Raw genomic sequence first — 15,217 nt, forward strand, 5'->3', positions numbered from 1 at the left:
ATGGGTTTGAAAAAACAGGCAGAAATTCACTAAGGCGGTGTGGCAGCAGGGTGGATGCTTCTCCATTTGCATTCCCCTAAAGCAGGGGTAGGCAACCTTGGCTCTTTTATGACTCGTGGACCAACTCCCAGAATTCCTGAGCCAGCCACGCTGAGGGGACAGGGAGAGGTTTCCAAGCTGAGCCATGCTAACTCAGGAATTCTGGGAGTTGAAGTCCACCAGTCATAAAAGAGCCAAGGTTGTCTACCCTTATCCTAGGACAAAGATTAAGAGCAGGTGTCTTCAAACTTGCCCCTTTTACGACTGGTGGACTTCAACTCCCAGAATTCCTGGACCAGCCACGCTGAGGGAAAAGGGAGAGGTTTCCAAGCTGAGACATGCTGGCTCAGGAATTCTGGGAGTTGAAGTCCACGTATCATAAAAGAGCCAAGGTTGCCTACCCCTGCCCTAAAGAGAGGGGTTGGCCACCTGAAGCCCATGGCTCCATTCAGCCCCGCCTCTTTTTTTCTTCAAGTCTTCCAAACACCTTTGTTGAAAATCACCTGCTTGGTTTTGTACCATGGGGAGACCAAGGTTGTACAGGTAGTCCTCGACTTACAGCCACAACAGAGCCCACAATTTCTGTTTATAAATGTGAGACATCTGTAAAGTGAATTTTGCCCCATTTTACCACTTTTCCTGCCACAGCTGTTAAGTAATTACCACACTTAAATTAGTAATAGCAATAGCACTTAGACCACAGGTCGGCAACCTGCGGCTCCGGAGCCGCATGCGGCTCTTTGAGCCTTCCCCTGTGGCTCCCAGCCTCCTCTGCCTTTGCAGAGAGAGACAGAGACAGAGAGAGGCAATTGCGCTTCCCTGCTTTCTCTCTCTCTCTCTCTCTCTCTCTCTCTCTCTCTCTCTCTCTCTCTCTCTCTCTCTCTCTGTGTGTGTGTGTGTGTGTGTGTGGTGTGTGTGTGTGTGTGTGTGTGTGTGTATGTGTAAAAGAGAGTGCACTCACATGTTCTCCGAGGAGCTGAAAAGCTTTCTGGGCGGAGCTCCTCCCTTTGCTGCGTCTCAGCAGGAAGCAGGAAGGGCAGGAGAGAGCTAGCTAGCCCAGCTAGGCTGACTCAGGAATTCTGGGAGTTGAAGTCCATGAGTCATAAAAGAGACCAGGTTGCTTGTTGGACAACAGCTTGAAGCTTGCCAGGTGAGCAGCAGATAGGAGGGGGGGGGGAGAAAGAGAGAGAGAGAAAGAGAGAGGGAGGGACGGAGAGAGAGAGAGGAAAGAGAGAGAGAGAGAGAGAGAGAAAAAGAAAGAGAGCGGGGGAAGAGGAGTGGCAGACCAAGGGCAGATAGAGAGGGAGGGAGAGAGAGACAGAGAGAGAGAGAGAGACCCTTTTGACATCTAAAATGAAGATAACACTGCATATATCCTTTTTTTTACCTGTGTGTGTGTGTGTGTGTGTGTGTGTGTGTATACACATACATATATACATATACATATACATATATATACACACACATACATACACACACAAACACACACACACAAACACACACACACCTATAATAAAGGTAAAAAAGGATATATGCAGTGTTATCTTCATTTTAGATATCAAAAGGGTTTTGCGGCTCCCAGTGTTTTGTTTTTGGTGGGAAACGGGTCCAAGTGGCTCTTCAAGTGTTTTGGGTTGCCTACCCCTGACTTAGACTTATATACCGCTTCATGGTGCTTTACAGCCCTCTCCAAGCAGTTTAAAGAGTCAGCTTATTGCCTCTACCCCCCAAACAATCTGGGTCCCCATTTTACCGACCTCGGAAGGAGGGAAGGCTGAGTCAACCTTGAGCCGGTCAGGATCGAACTGCCAAACTGCTGGCAGCCGGCAGTCAGCAGAAGTAGCCTACCAGTACTGCATTCTAACCACTGCGCCACTACGGCTCTTGACCCAGTTGTTAAATGAATCTGGCTTCCCCATTGATTTTGCTGGTCGCAAAAGGTGATCCCATGAGTGCAGATGCTGCAGCCGCCGGAAGTCCATGCCAGTTGCCAAGCCTTCCACTTTTGATCACATGACCATGGGGCTGCCTCAGTGGTTGTGTGAAAAACAGTTCCTTTTTTTCCAGTGCCGTTGTAACTTCAAACTGTCACTAAACGAACTGTGGTAGGTCAAGGACCCCCTATAGCAGTGGTTCTCAACCTGTGGGTCGAACGACCATTTCACGGGGGTCACTAATCAACGCAGTCCGCCATTTTTTTCCCCTTTTCCTTAGCTGTGCTACTCCCTTTTATTCTATTGGCTTTTGAAAGCCAATAGAATAGACTCTCTTGAATAAAGTCTAATTCTATTGGCTTTCAAAAGCCAATAGGAATTGTCCAGGCTGTCTCTGCCCTGCTGAGACCGCCAAAAGTCCCATTCTGCAAACGGTGGTGTACCAGTTGAGTAGTCCTTGACTTACGACCGGTTGAGTAGTCCTCGACTTACAACCGGTTGGGGGTCGCGGCATTAAAAAGGTTGAGAACCACTGCCCTATAGTATGTCATCTAAAAGAAGAGGTAATAAATAAGATTTTATCCTGGGCTGAAATGGATAGGTTGACGTTAGAACTCAAGGATAAGAGTGACACAGATTATTACAAAATCTGGAACAAATTGTATAATTGGTTGGGGAAAAATAGATGGGAAAACTCTCTGATTCAGCAAAACACGTTGATCAAGAAAGATACTGATCAAAGGAAAAATATTAAAATATTAAAGTGAAAATTAAGAATATAGATGTCGGGATCTACCAGGGAGAATATTTAGGAGAAAAAAAACCATTTGTTTGAACATGTGGATTGTGAATGATAGAAATCAATTGTTAACGATTTTTCTTTTTACAAATGTAAACCAAGCAAACCCACTGTTAACCAACTATTCTGTGATTTATGTTTTAAAAACCGATAAAGCTTATAAAAAAATAAAAATAAAAGGGAGGTTTTAAAAAATCAAAATCTCCCTCTCAACCCCTTTCCCCACTGCATCGCAAGTAAACAATTTTGGTCTCACCCACGGAGGTGACACAGCCCTGCCCACGTCACCTCTTCGGCAGTCTGCTGTCCCTTCCTAGAAAAGGAGAATTGTTCCTGCAAAAGTACGTAACACAAAGGCACAGATCCGTGGGTGTGAGTAAGAAATAGACTCGCCTCTCTGCTTCGGTTCCAAAGTAGTAGGTGGCAACACAATTTTGGCTGTGAGTGATCTCCCAAAATTAAGCAGAGTCAGACCGGGTTGGATAGGGATGAGACACCACTAAGAAATCCCAGGGGATAATTTTAGAAGGAGGCAAAGAGAAGCCACACGTGTATCATTAACAAACAAACAAACAAAAAAACAACGACAACAAACCTGGTATAGAGATTACCATGTCTATTGTCATTATTTTCATTGTCATGAGATCTGCTGTCGTTGGGAGTTGAATTTGACCTAAGGCCATCACTACGTGTCTCCGATTTGTATTTTTAAAGACTGGAACTCAGATCCCTTTCTGCTACAGTGTTTTTGATTGGTTATGTGACATCAAGTCATTGTTGACTCCTAGTGACCACATACAGGTAGTCCTCACTTAACGACCGTTCGCAGTCACACAGACTCCTAAGAAAGGAACGTACGAGCCATCTATGGAGTTCCAAAGGCCACACACACATTTTCCCCATGAAAATGGGGAATGATGATCGCATTTTGGGCACTTGGCAACCAGCCCGCATTTATGGCTGTTTGTAGTGTCCCACGGCCACCTGGCTGAGTTTGGGCATTTGGGGCCAGTTTCCAGCATTTACTTCCAATTTCCAGCAAAAACAGCCTATTGGATAAAATGGATTCATTTAAGGACCTCTGCATTCGCTTAACGACTGCCACAAAAAGGGTTGTAAAATCGGGAGTGGTCACGTAGTAATCTACTTAACAACTGCCTTGAGTTACGACCGTAAATCCAGGCTGCATTAGAGTTGTAAATTGAGGACTGTTTGTGAATAGCTTTCTCCATGATGATCCCTCCCCTTCCATAGAAGAGCCAATCAGGTGTAGCAGGAAAGATGACAGGACTAGGAGGGGGAAATCCAGTTCTAGCTCCCCCCCCCCAGCCATGGAAGCTGATTGGCTGAATTTGGGTCAATCCCTCCCTCTTAGCTCAAGAGCTAAGAAGTGTAGTGGGGGAGGGGATGGACTAGGAGTGGAGAGATCTGTGTTCTAATCCTACATCATTTCCAGAAGCTGATTGGCTGGGACCCGCCCACTCCATCTAAGAGCCAATGAGGTGTAGCGTGGAAGGGACTGGATTAGGAGTGGGGAGATCTAGTTCTACCTCAGCCATTTAGAAACTCCCTGGATGACTTTGGGCTGTTCCCCACTTTTTCACCCAGTCTACCTAACAGGGTTGTTTTTGTGGAGAAAATAGGAGCAAGCAGCAGGTTCACTGAGCTCCTGAACTTTAAAGGTGAGACAGAAATCTAAGCTGCTCACAAACTGACAGTCTTCAGCAAAACAGACGCTTCTCCTGCTTGTACAGATGATCTTTAACATGTTTGCACAACGATGGGTCCTGTTTCTTCCCTGCCCTGCCCTGCCCTGCCCTGCTTTTACCTCTGCAGCAGGGATCAGACCACAGTACCCATCTGTCCAAACCACTGTGGCTGGCTGATGGGAGCTGGATCCCAGCATCATCTCTAGAAGGCCAAGTAGATTCCACAAACATACAGAGGAGAAGGCGATGCCAACCTCAACCCCTAACATTGCCTCTGAAGGCAGGACAAGAAGTGACAGATGGAAACTCACCAAGGAGAGAAGCAGCCTAGAACAGTGGTTCTCAACCTGTGGGTCGGGACCCCATTTGGGGTCGAACAACCATTTCACGGGGGTTGCCAAACAACGCAGTCCGCCATTTTTTTCCCCTTTTCCTTAGCTGTGCTACTCCCTTTTATTCTGTTGGCTTTTGAAAGCCAATAGAATAGACTCTCTTGAATAGAGTCTAATTCTATTGGCTTTCAAAAGCCCATAGGAATTGTCCAGGCTGTCTCTGCCCTGCTGAGCCCGCCAAAAGTCCCATTCTGCAAACGGTGCTGCACCAGTTGAGTAGTCCTCGACTTACGACCGGTTGAGTAGTCCTCGACTTACGACCGGTTGGGAGTCGCGGCATTAAAAAGGTTGAGAACCACTGACCTAGAACTATTTCCTGACAGAGAGAACAATTAACCAGTGGAACAACCTGCCTCCAGAAGTTGTGGGTGCTCCAACACTGGAAGTTTTTAAGAAGAGATGAAGGAATGAATGAATCTTTATTATCGAAGTATAACATGTATACAGTGAGAATGGACAACCATTTGTCTGAAATGGTATAGGGACTCCTGCCTGAGCAGGGGGTTGGACTAGAAGACCTCCAAGGTCCCTTCCAACGCTGTTATACTGTATTTCTGCAACCCAGTCACCCAAGAGTTGTGAGTTCACAACAAGAAAACGTTGCTGTTCCCCTCCTCCAAGGAGGAAAATGGAGGAGGCAGAGGAGATTTACATGCAAAGCAATCAAGCTGCTAGTCCAAATTTGGCATTTTGAGACCAAGTTTATCTCGGTTTTTATCTCACAGGTGCTTTTTTTTTTTTTTTTCAAAAGGCAACTGAACTTCCTTGGCGTTTTTTTTTCTTTGAAAACATCTCACTTCTCATCCAAGAAGCTTCTTCAGTTCTAGAATCCATTATTTTACATGTTCTAGAACTGAAGAAGCTTCTTGGATGAAAAGTGAAATGTTTTCAAAGAAAAATACATAAGGAAACGTCCAGTTGCCTTTTCGGGGAGGGGGGAAAGCACATCTGGGACAACCATGGACCTGGGTGATTGAGAATTTCCACAGACACCTGGCTTTTATCTTTTTGCAGCAGCAGCTGGGGGACCCTCCGATTTGTGCAAAACCCCCAAAATAAATTAAACCCGGTTTGGTTTTATAAGCCAGCTTTCCCTTGCTCTTGAGTGGTTGTCTTGGGAGCCATCCTCACACACCTGGACGAGAGAAAGTTGGCAAAGGGTTTACAGTGTGCAAAGCATTCCTGCCTGCTTACTTTATCACAAAAGGAGCTAGGCGTGGGTGAATGTCATTGCACAGGCATCCTTCCTTTCCGTGGGGCCTGCTGATACCCCACCTTGAGTCCTGACCTCTGCTCCCCCAACAGCTATTGCTAGCTTGATGCCTCCCACGATCCCTTCCTTCTTTGGACTGCCGCTAGAGGCCTTTCCAGCTCGTTTCCAAGTCTCCCACTCGCTGGTTTGCGAAAGCCGACAGCAGCGCACCCTGATTTGCAGCACACCTCCAGCAATTCCTGGGCTGGGCTGAGTTTCACCTACACCTGCCAGCTCAGCGCGACCACGCTGGCCTCGGGATCACAGAGGCCCCAGGCAACAGGTAGCTCAAGAACCAGCTGTGTTACACGGCACCGGCAACTCTGGGCCAAAAAAAAAGATCTCGCACAAAGTTACTCCTGATTCTCTGCTGGAATTTATATAGAATAGAGCTGGAAGGGACCTTGGAGGTCTTCTAGTCCAGCCCCCTGCTCAAGCAGGAGAACCTATGCCATCTCAGACCGGTGGCTGTCCAGTCTCTTCTTGAAAATCTCCAGTGATGGAAGCGCCCACGATTTCTGGAGGCAAGCTGTTCCACTGATTGATTGTCCTCACTGTCTCACATTCTCCAGCTTTTCAGATGTTCTCAGATCAGGACGTCTATGGGGATTGTCCGTCATCCCGGCCATGGTTATCCCAAAGTTGCTTTTTCAGGAGGCAACTGGACTTTCTTGTTTTTCTTTGAAGACCTTTTGCTTCTCATCCAAGAAGCTTCTTCAGCTCTAAATAGATGGTGGGGAATGGAAGGACTTATATCAGACCAGGAGCAGATCCATTTGGGATCTAGATCCCGCAGAGCTCTTGGCCCTTTGGTTCTTCCATGCCAATACCTCCAAGCAGTGGTGGGATTCAAATATGTGAACCAACCGGTTCTCGGTATGATTGCCGCTTCCAGAAGTCCATTCTGGGCCTGGGCAACAAAAAATTAGCTACTGGTTCTGCCGAAATGGTGCGAACCAGCTGAATCGACCGCTGCCTCCAAGCAATTTGCTTCAGCAGGTTCACTGGCCTCCACCATCTTGTCTGAAATGACATTGTTAGGACCGCCATCCTTTTGCTCCTTTGCTTTGCTAGATGCCAGTCTGCGATGAACTATGGGAGGGAAGGAGCTGGGGGGAAAGGGGCAAAAGCCGAAATTAAGCTCCGTGTTGTCAGCTCACCATCCCAAGGCCACAAGCTGGGAACTGGAATGCAATGGCTTGTGATCCGGCCCACCTTGGAGGAATATCGCAAATGCTGAAATTTGATGATGATCCTTACTGCAAGATTTCAAAATGGGAGAGGAGAGAGATGATGGGAGAGATCTTGCTGGAGAAGATCCACTTTGTTACAAGTAGATCTCGACTTATGACAACAGCTGGGGCTAGAATTCTTGTGGCTAAGATGGATTATAAACATCGTAGCCAATTTTACACCTTTTGGGGGGGGGCACGGTTGTTAAGAGAATCACATTCCCCCATTGACTTTCTTATCAGAAGCTGGCCAGGAAGGTCACGAATGGAGATCACGTATGTCTGGGATGCTGCAACCGTTGCCAATACGACAATCGTACAGGCGTAACTTGGAACAATGATTGATACAACAGCCTATTACATTCAATCTGGGTGTCCGGGGGGGCATTTAAAAAGTCAAGATCACAGCTGTCATTGGGACTTTTTTGACCCCCTCCCCACCACCAATGCTCCTGCAATTAATTATTTCTCTGTCACACTCAAATATGTTATACATTAGTATATATTATTATATAATGTACTGTATATAGATAGTCCTTAACTTATGATTGGTTAGTAATTGTTACTAACAGACCCCTCCAAAGGCTAGGTGTGATTCAGTTCCAGAGTTGGGATGGCTGCACACACACACACAAACACACACACACACACACAGAGAGAGAGAGAGAGAGAGAGAGAGAGAGGGAGAGAGATTGTTGCAAACTGAAGATTACCCGTTTAACATCAATATATAAACTAAGAGCTTCTGAACTGTAAGGCCTATGACGCCGAATAATACAGGTAGTCCTTGACATATGACCACGCTTGACCTGAAAATTTATGTTTCTAAGCAAGACATTTGTTAAGTGAGTCATGCCCCATTTTATCATTGTTAAGCGAATCGTTGAAGTCGTGAAGTGAATCATGCAGTCATTAAGCGAATCTGGCTTTTCCCCTTGACTTTGCTCACTAAGAAGGTCACAAATGGTGATCACATGATCCCAGTTTGCTGCAACCATCGTCCATACATGCCAGTTGCCAACCCCCAAAGTTTGATTACATGACCATGGTCAGGGGTAGGCAACCTTGGCTCTTTTATGACTCGTGGACTTCAACTCTCAGAATTCCTGAGCCAGCATGGCTCAGCATGGAAACCTCTCCCTGTCCCCTCAGCGTGGCTGGCTCAGGAATTCTGGGAGTTGAAGTCCACGAGTTATAAAAGAGCCAAGGTTGCCTACCCCTGACCATAGGGAATGTTGTGAAAATGTTGATAAGTCATTTTTTTTCAGTGCTGTTGTAACTTTGAACAGTCATTAAATGAATGGTTGTAAGTCGAGGACTACCACGTAATAAGCAAACTTTGATCCATTTATTTATTTATTTAAAGCACTTTACCTGGAGAGGGCGGTGGGGAGAAGACATAAAAGAAAATACACGATTTTATATGTTTTTTAAGTTTCAATGACCCAATTCCAGGAGTAATTCTGGTGGAAGTCTGTTCCATAGAACTGGAGCCAGGTGTGTGTGGGGGGGAAATTCTTGACCACACAGTAGCTATTCTAAGTAGAATCTAACTACATTTCCTCCACCCTGTTCTCCTGCCAAGCTTAACCACTCGACCAATTTTTCCATTCGGCGTCAAAGAATGTTTGAAGTCCACCTTGGAACAGATCCTAATTTTTTTCTACCGGAGCTTGAAAAAATGGCCAGTCGGTCCCCGTGGCTGTGCAAAATTCATGGGCAGCGTCTGTGAGGAGAATCTCTACAGGACTGCCACCCACGTGCCCTAAACTGGACTTGGAGCTTGGATGGGCCACGAAAAGCAAGAATTGGAGGAGGAAGCGCTTTGCTGGACCAGCGGACCCCAAGTCTCGCTCTGGGGTCCGGCTTGATATCCTCGAGATTCCTTCCTTCCCACCCACCCACCCACCCACCCACCAAGCCGGGTAAATCCTGCTCAACTAAACTGATTGCAGGCTTGTCTTGGTGGAAAGCTGCCTGCCTTCCTCCCGTGGCAACTTAAAAAGCAAAAGATTAAATCCCCGCATCGCATTCCCGTCTAATTCCACCCAGCGTGCCACGAAACCTGGCAGCTACAGTGCTGTGTGCCAGGGTTTCTAGACTGGCGGCAGATGGTTTTGTCTGCCTAGCTCTGCCTGTTTGGCCTGAAATGAACAGAAATGGCAGATGTTCCTGGCTGCACCATTCTCCACGTACACACTTCACCTACATGCAAAACCAAAAAACAAAAACCCCATCCCCTCGTCTTCTTTCCTGGCTCTGAACCGGTGTGGGATCCCAGCACCCCATGATCATCAGATTTTGAGCTTGTGGTTTGCTGCTGTAGTGCAGCTCACAGCCCTAGCATCACACTCCTCTCTGCTGAAGACTCGAATCTATGTTCTGGATGAATGGCAGAAATACAGCAGATGTCAATCAGCAATTACCCAGTGCCACAGAGGCTAAGGCCCAGCGAGATAAATCTCGGCAGAACCTGAATTGCTAGCTCAAGGCACTCCTTTTGATCAAAGCTTAGAATTTGGGGCACGGCAATCAAGGAAGATCTCTACTCAATTTGTATCTGTTAAGGAAAACCAATCAGAGCACTAATGTAAGCGTTTTTTTTTTTTTTTTTCCAAGGGTAAACTTTGCAGGAGAGGAGTTGCAGGAAAAAAAAACAGAATTTCACTGAGAAATCCCAGGTTATTTGAGGCAAGGCAAAGAGAAACTTTGGACCGCATTATCTGAGCCATCTAATTCCGACACTGATCTTTAGCACTGCACATTAAAATAAACCTTGGATTACGTGAGTCATTAGAACTCGGGGGGAATGGCTCAGAAGAAGCAGATTGCAGATTTACGCCAAGTGGATTTTTCTGAATGAAACTGGAACACTTTCTGTACGTGGAGTTTTTTCAAGGAACTGATGAATTCCGTCACGTATTTGTATGCTGTAAGTGGAGTGAGCTTGACTTGCAATCAGATACGGGCAGTCCTCGACTTACAACAGTTCACTTAGTGACCGTTTGAAATTACAACAGCACTGAAAAAAGTGATGTAGGGATGTTTTTCACACTTATGACCGTTGCAGCATCCCCCAGGGTCATGCTTGGCAACTGACTCACATCGTAGCTGGCTGACCAGCTGTACTCAGCGTACTCACTCAAATATGAGCCAGCCGTGTGCTGCAGCTGCCAAAAAAGCCAACACAGTTCTAGGCTGCATTAACAGAGGGATAGAATCAAGATCACGTGAAGGGTTAATACCACTTTACAAGGCCTTAGTAAGGCCACACTTCGAATACTGCATCCAGTTTTGGTCACCACGATGTAAAAAAGATGCTGAGACTCTAGAAAGAGTACAGAGAAGAGCAGTAAAGATGATTAGGGGACTGGAGGCTAAAACATAAAAGGAATGGTTTTGGGAATTGGGAATGTCTAGTTTAATGAAGAGAAGGACGAGGGGGGACATGATAGCCGTGTTCCAATATCTCAGGGGCTGCCCCAAAGAAGAGGGAGTCAAGCTATTCTCCAAAGCACCTGAAGGCAGGACAAGAAGCAACGAATGGAAACTAAACAAGGAGAGAAGAAACCTAGAACTAAGGAGAAATTTCCTGACAGTGAGAACAATTAACCTGCCTCCATAAGCGGTGAATGTTCCAACACTGGAAGTTTTTAAGAAGATACTGAACAGCCATTTGTCTGAAATGGTATAGGGTTTCCTGCTGAGCAGGGGGCTGGACTAGATGACCTCCAAGGTCCCTTCCAACTTTATTATTATTATTATTATTATTATTATTATTATTATTATTATGGTTGCAGTGTCCCAGGGGTCATGTGATCCCCTTTTGCAACCTTCTGACAAGCAAAGCCAATGGGGAAGTTCAGTTTCATTTAACAACCAATTTAAGAACTGCAGTGATTCACTTAACAAATGTGGCAACAAAAGTCGTAAAAGGGGGCAAAACAAATTTCTCATTTAGCAACATAAATTTTGGGCTCAATTGTAGTCATAAGTTGAGGACTACCTGTACTTGAACAAACTGAAAGCCCGCCATAGCAATGGCTGCCAGCTTGAACCAAGAACATGGGTTAACTCAACCAGCAAATTAACTATGTTGCCCAAACATAATGACTGTTTAATTGTTACAGGTTACAGTTTACAGACAGTCCTTGAGTTACGACCACAAGTGAGACTAGAATTTAAATTGCTAAGCAAGGCAGCTGTTAAGTGAGTCACGCCCAATTTTACTATTTTTTGCCACAGTTGTTAAGCAAATCATGGCAGCTGTTCAGGGAATCCCAGAGTCGTTAAGTGAATCCGAGTTCCCCCATTACTTTTACTGGTGGGAGACCAGCTGGGAAGGTCACAAATGGAAATCACACGATCCTGGGACACGACAACAGTTGTAAATACAAGCCAGTTTCCAAGAGCCCAAATTTTGATCATGTGACCGTGGGGATGCTGCAACTGTGATTATAAGTGCAAGGACCGATTGTAAGTCGTTTTCTTTAGGGCTGTTGTACCTTTGTAGCTAAATGAAAAGTTGTAAGCCGAGGACTACCTTGATACTCATTCAACCAGAAGTAAGCCCTGATTTCGGTTAAATGCATTCTATAGTGTTGCCATTCTTCTTAGAAGAAATAAATAAAGTGGGCTTTGAGCTGGGCTATTGCTCTAAGCTTCAGTTTGCTGCTTTCATCAAAGATCAGCCGCAAAGGGGGAGATGCCTTCATGTGAAAGCGAACTACTTAGGGCTGCATAGAAAGACAACATGCTCAAAGGACATTTGACTCAGCTCCAAATTAGCTCAGATTATCACACATGAGGAGGAGGAGGAGGAGGAGGAGGAGGAGGAGGAGGAGGAGGAGGAGGAGGAGAAGAAGAAGAAGAAGAAGAAGAAGAAGAAGAAGAAGAAGAAGAAGAAGAAGAAGAAGAAGAAGAAGAAGAAGAAGAAGAATAAGAAGAAGAAGAAGGAGAAGGAGAAGGAGAAGGAGAAGGAGAAGGAGAAGGAGAAGGAGAAGGAGAAGGAGAAGGAGAAGGAGAAGGAGAAGGAGAAGAAGAAGAAGAAGAAGAAGAAGAAGAAGAAGAAGAAAAAGAGCAGGAGGATGTGGAGAAGGAGGTAGAGGAGGAGGTGGAGGAGGAAGAGATGGTGGAGGAGGAGGAAGAAAAGGAGGAGCAGGAGGATGTGGAGGAGGAGGAGGGGGAGGAGGAGGAGGAGGAAGAAGAGGAGAAGGAAGAGGGTTAACTCTAACCAAGCTTAAATAGCTGTGCCAAGGCTTGTAAACCAGCTTCATAAATTAGCTAGTCAAACAGGTTGTGTGTACATACCTAATGCATCCTCGGGGCATTTTTCTCTCTCACTTTTTGCAAGGGGTGATCTGACACCAGTTTTCCAATAATCCCAGGGGCTGCCACAAAGAAGAGGGGGGGGGTCAACCTATTCTCCAAAGCACCAGAAGGCAGGACAAGAAACAATGGATGGAAACTAACCAGGGACAGAACCAACCTAGGAGAAATTCCCTAACAGTGACGACAGTTAACCCGTGGAACGACTTGCCTCCAGAAGTTGGAGGTGCTCCATCACTGGAGGCTTTTAAGAAGAGACTGGACAGCCACTTGTCTGGAATAATATAGAGTCTCCTGCTGGAGCAGGGGGTTGGACTGGAGGACCTCCGAGGTCCCTTCCAACTCTGCTATTTTGTTAATTAGACCTGGCTCGTAGCATCGCCAAGCGTCAGACACAACTGAATGCTAAGCTTGGGGAACTGACCCATGGGAGGGAAGGAGGCAGGGAGGGAGGGCGTCCTCTAACTCTCCCATCTCCTTCGGCCAAACTTGGCAGGGTGGATGGTGCAGGAGGGCTGGGTTTCCAGGTGACTCAAACTGGCCTGCACACCCTTCAAATATGCTCAAGGGTTCAACCCTGGGAAGGAAACCATCCAGAGGGCCTTCAGGATGAGTTGCGGCTGAAGGTCAGCCTCTTGGTCTCCTCGCTCTGAGTCAGAAGGGCTGGTGGGTGTTGCTCCTCCCGCAAAGGTGTGGCCTGGCCATGACGCCATGGGGCTGTCACACAGCACACAGGGGCACACTCACAGCCTAGGCATTCCCACGCCAAGGCAAGGCGTGCCAGTGTCCCAGTTGGTACCCAGCCAGAAATGCAACACTGGTCCTGTCATCCACCCAGCCCGGAGGAGGTGGGAAATTGCACCCGGGTGCATCAGTCCACAGAGCACGCCTGCAGCCAGTTCTCTCTCTCTCTCTCTCTCTCTCTCTCTCTCTCTCTCTCTCTCTCTCTCTCTCTCTCTCTCTCTCTCTCTCTCTCTCTCTCTCTCTCTGTGTCTGTGTGTGTTTGAATTTTCTCTGAAGAAGGGATTGGAAAGACGCACACACACCAGGTGCAAGAAAGAGAATTAAAATCCTGGGATGGGGAATACCAATTTTTCAGAGACATAATTTTCGATCGTAACCCCTCTGTCCTTTTGCACTTCGTAAAGGCCCAATGTCCAATGCGGGTGTTTAAGCGTGCGTGACTCCCAATAAAACCAACCAATTTTAGAAACAAGCAAATAAAGAAAACACTATTTTTGAAATACATCATTTCAATAGCCAGGAAATTTCGCAGAAGGGCTGAGTTCCGTTCCTCTGCTGCATTTTTCTGTTGTTGTTTGAAAGATTCCAGTGTGATCTAAGCATCAGTTTCACAATATAAAAAAAAAAAGGTTGAGACTCTAGAATTAAAGTGTGCATAGAAGAGCCACAAAGATGATTAGTGGACTAGAGGATAAAACATGCAAAGGACAGTTGCAGGAATTGGACATGTCTAATCTAGTAAAAAGAAGGATTAGGGCTGATATGATATCAGTTTTCTAATATCTAAGGGGTTGCCACAAAGAAGCGGTGCGTGTGTGTGTGTGTGTGTGTGTGTGTGCGCGCGCGCGCACGTGTGTGTGTGTGTGTGTGTGTGTTTCAACCTATTTTCCAAAGCACCAAAAGGCAAGACAAATCAAGGAGAGAAGCAACCTAGAACTAAGAAGGAATTTCCTGTCAGCAAGAACAATTAATCAGTGGAATGGCTTTCTCCAGAAATTGTGGGTGCTCCAACACTGGAAGTTTCTTAAGAAGAGACTGGACAGCCATTTGTCTGGAATGGTATAGGGCAGTAGTTCTCAACCTTTTTAATGCCGCGACCCCCAACTGGTCGTATGTCGAGGACTACTCAACCGGTCGTAAGTCGAGGACTACTCAACTGGTGCAGCACCATTTGCAGAATGGGACTTTTGGCAGGCTCAGCAGGGCAGAGACAGCCTGGACAATTCCTATTGGCTTTTGAAAGCCAATAGAATTAGACTCTATTCAAGAGAGTCTATTCTATTGGCTTTCAAAAGCCAATAGAATAAAAGGGAGTAGCACAGCTAAGGAAAAGGGGGAAAAAATGGTGGACTGCGTTGTTTGGCGACCCCCGTGAAATGGTCGTTCGACCCCAAATGGGCTCCCGACCCACAGGTTAAGAACCACTGGTATAGGGTCTCCTGCTTGAGCAGGCGGTTGGACTAGATGACCACCAAGGTTCCTTTCAATTAAATATCTATATGGTCATTGAGAGTTAACAACAACTCCATGGCACATCAATCAATCAATCAATCAATCAATCAACAGGCAATACAAATAGTCCTCAATTTACAACCATAATGGAGCCTGCCCATCATGGTCATAAATCTTGATGGTTGTAAATTGGATCACTCATATGAATGACTGGATTTTACGAGCTTTTTGGGGTGGTGGTCATTAACTGAATGCTGCAGTTGTGAAACAAACCAGTGGTTCACTATGGGACAGTTTGGCCAAGACACAGAAGTAGTAAAATATGGTCACCTAACT

The sequence above is a fragment of the Crotalus tigris genome, unplaced genomic scaffold (assembly GCF_016545835.1).
Source record: "Crotalus tigris isolate CLP2741 ecotype Arizona unplaced genomic scaffold, ASM1654583v1 scf7180000022970.308977840:1548163, whole genome shotgun sequence".
In the NCBI taxonomy this organism is placed as follows: Eukaryota; Metazoa; Chordata; class Lepidosauria; order Squamata; family Viperidae; genus Crotalus; species Crotalus tigris.